Below are 5,160 nucleotides of genomic sequence, written 5' to 3' on the forward strand. Positions count from 1 at the left end.
CCCCCCCCCCCCCGCAAGTGGCTCTATGGGAGACATAGTGGCTGTTCAACAGGAAAAGACCAGACCAGCCTCAGGATTCTATCATCACCAAGAAGAGGGCTTGTTTGTGCAGCTTGAACAAGATGTCTGATAACATGAAGAGGTCCCAGGACAGAGGCCAGAACCCAGGGTGTGGGCGGTATACAGTGTGACCCAGGCCATGGGTCACAGAGGCACCTGATATATCCCATGACCCAGATGAGCCATCTGACCAGTAGCAAGCAGGTCACCCGACCTCCAGAAGCCTCAGTATCTGAGCCGATCTTGGACCATCCTCTTGGTAAAGGAGAGTGTCTTCGTCACAGTTTTATTTCTGTAAAGAAACACTACGACCATAACCACAGCAGCTCTTAAAAAGAAAAGCATCGGGGCTGACTTACAGTTCAGAGGTCTAGTCCATTGTCATCATGCCGGGAAGCATGGTGGCATGCAGCAAGACATGGTACCAGAGAAGGAGCTGAGAGTTCTATCACTGGACCCCGAGGCAGCAGGAAGGGACTGCCGCACTGGGCATGGCTTGAGTATCTGAGACTTCAAAGCCCACTCCCTTAGTGACGAACTCCCTCTAACAAAGCCACACCCACTCCAACAAGGCCACACCTCCTAATTGTGCCACCCCCTATGGGCTAAGAGGGTCATTTTTATTCAAAACACCAGGGAGGGATTACGAAAATACCATGGAGCCAGATCCACCAGCTAGGTTCCGGGGAGGATACACAACTGTACGCTTCCCTGTGGGTACAGACGCTTCTGTGGGAGGTGACCAATCAGAGAGTGTGAGATGGATAGGGTTGGAGAACAGAGGCAAAGAGGAAGAAGCCAAAGAGGAAAAGAGGAATCTTGGGAGCTGCTTTTCTGAAAGAGACTGGGGCAACCCAGGGTTGGGGCTCTCAGATGAGGAGTCCCAGAGAAGGCAGTAGGGCAGTAGGGCAGTAGGGCAGTAGGGCAGTAGGGCAGTAGGGCAGTAGGGCAGTAGGGCAGTAGGGATATGTGGTAGCATATCTGGGCCAATATGAGTAATTTTTCCAGGAATGGCAAGAGGGCTAAGCAGGCAAAGGCACTTGCTTGCCAAGTCTGACGACCTGAGTTCAATCCCTGGAACCCGCATGACAGGAGAGAACTGACTCTTGGAAGTTTGTCCTCTGACCTCTACATGGACACAGTGGCACAAATGCTCGCATGCCTTCCCACAATAATATTTATAAAATTCCATTGATCAATACAATAAACTTTAACAAAGAAAGCAGTCACGTATCGGGGTGGAGAGATGGCTCAGAGGTGAAGAGCACTGACTGCTCTTCCAGAGGTCGTGAGTTCAATTCCCCAGCAACCGCATGGTAGCTCACAACCATCTGTAATGGAGTCCAATGACCTCTTCTGGTGTGTCCTGAAGACAGCTGCAGTGTACTCACATACATAAAATAAATAAATCTTAAAAAAAAAAAAATCACGTGTCTGGGAGAGCTTCTTCCCATTCAAGTGTGAGGACCCAGGCTTAATCACCTAGAATTCACTTAGAAGTCTCCCGATGCTTAATGAGGTCCCAGGCCTGTCCTAACAAAGCAAGCACACTCACTCAGTGACTTAAACAGCCACAGGATTTCACGGTTGAGGAGGCTAAAAGTCCAAGCTCGGGACAGGCTGGGCTCTCTACAAGTCTGCAGACCTCTTTCCTAGCCGCTTCTAGCAGCCAACATCACTGGGCCATGATGACAATGGACTAGACCTCTGAACTGTAAGTCAGCCCTGGTGTTTTTCTTTTTAAGAGTTGCTATGGTTATGGTCTTGGCCTTTGCTGGAGCTTCCTGACTGTCCACTTTCTCACACTGCCTTCACACTGCCTTCACACTGCCTTCACACTGCCTTCACACTGCCTTCCCTGTATGCAGCTGTGTCCAGGTTTGTCCTGTCTGTAGGGACACAGTCCCCGTCGGATCAGAGCCATTCTGTGGCCTCATTTAAACATGAATACATCTGCACAGACCTGTCTCCAAAGAGCATGACAGTCCAAGGTGAGGAATTCTTTTTGTTGTTGTTGTTTTATTTTGTTTTTTTCAAGACGGGGTTTCTCTGGGTAGCCCTGGCTGTCCTGGAACTCACTCTGTAGACCAGGCTGACCTCGAACTCAGAAATCCGCCTGCCTCTGCCTCCCAAGTACTGGGATTAAAGGCATGTGCCACCACTGCCCAGCCCGAGGTGAAACATTCGATGTGCCTCTTAGGGAGGGGAAGCAGAGCATAGGCTTCAGAGACATGTCAGCTGTCCACATGGACACTTAGGACTCCGATGACATTGGTGTAGAGCAGGTAAAAACTATGGGGGAAACTGAAGGGCCTACAAGGACCTTTTGGTACCAAGAGATGGGGTTAACGAGGCTCTCTTAGTTTGAGTTTTGCTGCTGTGAACAGACACCTTAACTAAGGCAATTCTTATAAAAAGAACATTTAATTGGCTGGCTTTCAGGTTCAGAGGTTCAGTCCATTATCATCAAGGCAGGGGGCATGGCAGCATCCAGGCAGGCATGGTGCTGGAAGAGCTTAGACTTTCACTTCTTATTCCGAAGGCAGCTGGGACAAGGGTCTCAAGGCCCATGTCCACAGTGACACACTTCCTCCAACAAGGCCACACCTACTCTAACAAGGCCACATCTCTAAATAGTGCCACTCCCCGAGCCAAGCCTCGTCAAACCACCACAGAGGCCTTCCAAGAAAATTCCAGTTCTGTTCTCTAGGGAGTCTTATCCCAGCAGGCACTGGGCTAGTCACAATGCCCGCTCCACCTTCCTCACCAACAGTCATGAGAAGAAGGTAACATCATTTATCTCCATGTGCAAACTGAGCGTGAGATGGCCAAGTCTTGATCAAAGCTGGTCAGGTGTAAGCAGAGGAGCCAGGGCTGTGCCTGCAGAGGGCCCGTCACCCCAGCTATCCCAGGAACTAAGGCAGGAGGACCACATATTAAAGGTCAACATGAGGTACAGATTCAATTAAAGGTCAGTCTGGGAAGCTTAGGGAGATCTTAAAATAAAAGGACCAGAGATATAGCCCAGTACTAGAGCCTCTGACTGTAATCCACCAGTGAGGGGCTGGGAGCATGGCTCAGCGATAAAGTGTTTGCCTAGGATCCGCCAGTGAGTGGCTGGGAGTGTGGCTCAGTGATAAAGGGTTTGCCTAGGATCCACCAGTGAGGGGCTGGGAGCATGGCTCAGCGATAAAGTGTTTGCCTAGGATCCACCAGTGAGGGGCTGGGAGTGTGGCTCAGTGATAAAGTGTTTGCCTAGGATCCACCAGTGAGGGGGCTGGGAGTATGACTCAGTGATAAAAAGTTTGCGTAGGATCCACCAGGCCAGAGAACAACTTTTGGGTGTCAGTTCTCTCCTTCCACCATGTGGGTTCCAGGATTTGAACTCAGGCTTGGCAGCAAGTCCCTTTACCCACTAAGCCCTCTCATCAGCCCCGTGCTCAGCTATTCAATACAGCATGTTTCAGGTTCTAGCCAGGACCTTCAGACAAGTGAATGACCAGAAATCGACAGGAAGTAAATAAAGCTCTCTCTGCTAAAAATGGCACACGGCTCTGTGTAAAAGAGAAATCTGGTGAATCTACAGAAAAGCTAGAGGAATTAATAAGTTCCACAACATCAACGGAAGAGATCAACGTTTAAAAGTCAATTGTGTTTCTACTTACTGACAACAAACAGCTGAAAGTTTGAAAATTTGAGTAGCATGCGCAATAGCATTGAAATACAAGGGTACGTAGAAAGAGATCTGACAAAGGTGATATTTCTGAACACACCATAGATGACACTGCTGATACAAATTAAACACCCAATATCGTTAAGATATCAGATCTCAAACTTGATGTAGAACAAGGAGGCAGTCACGGTCCCAGCAGGCTTCTTAGTTGACATCCAAGGGTTGTCGTGAAATTTACATGGAAATAGCACAGGGTTCGGAGTAGTCAGAACTCCCTTGCAAGAGAAGAGCCAAGCTGGAGAGCTAATGTTGCATGATGTCAAGAGCCATTAATAAGGATGCACTATCAAAACAGAGCAGAGTGGAGGAAGGGTGGATGAATGAAGACATAAGGTATCAACTGCCCACGGGGGCACAAAATGGTCTTTTTTTGTTTTGAAGATTTATTTATTCATTTGATGTATATATATATATATGAGACACACCAGAAGAGGGCATTAGACCCCACTGTAGATGGTTGTGAACCACCATGTGGTTGCTGGGAATTGAACTCAGGACCTCTGGAAGAGCAGTCAGCGCTCTTAACAGCTGAACCATTTCTCCAACCCTAAAATGGTCTTTCCAACAAGTTATGCCAAGATGTTTGGATATTTGAAGACAAAAAAAGAAAGAAAGAAAGAGAAAGAGAAAGGAAGAAAGAAAGAAGAGAAAGGACAAAATAAAGAAAAGAAGAGAAAAGAAAAGAAAAGAAAAAGAAAAGAAGGCAGAGGAAGACAGAGAGAAGGGGGAGGGGAGACAGAGGACATGGAGGAGGAGGGGCGAGGAGCTCTATAACTTGGAGCCTTGTGTGATGTTCACAAAAAGTAACCCAGGGGCTGGAGAGATGACTCATCAATTAAGAGCACTGGGTGTTCTTCCAGAGGACCAGGGTTCTCTTCCCAGCACCCACATAGTATCTCACGATCACCTGTAGGGGACCTAACACCTTATTCTGGTCTCCTCAGACACCAGGAACATTCATGATTCGCTTAAAATAAAACTGAAAAACAAACACAATAACTCAGTGTGGATCATTGACCCAGATGCTAAACCTGTAAAAAACAAAAAACAAAAAACAAAAAACAAAAAAACTGTATGTTTTCTAGAAGAAAATGCATCTTCCTGGAAATATTTTTTCTCCCTGAGTATAAACCTGTTGTAGCACAAAATAAATGCCTGGGGTCTGGCTAGGTTATTAATAATAGAAATACGAGGCTTAGAGTTCTGGAGGCTGGGGAGTTCAAGGTCACACACAGTGTCTGGGCAGGGTCTGCTTCATAGCTGACATTCTGTTACAGCATCCTCACCTGGTAGAAACAGTAACATTCTATTCTCACTTGGTAGAAGAGAAGGAAGGGCCGATGTAATTCTCTGGAGGGCAGAGCTGT

This window comes from Mastomys coucha, unplaced genomic scaffold (assembly GCF_008632895.1).
Source record: "Mastomys coucha isolate ucsf_1 unplaced genomic scaffold, UCSF_Mcou_1 pScaffold3, whole genome shotgun sequence".
Classification (NCBI taxonomy): Eukaryota; Metazoa; Chordata; class Mammalia; order Rodentia; family Muridae; genus Mastomys; species Mastomys coucha.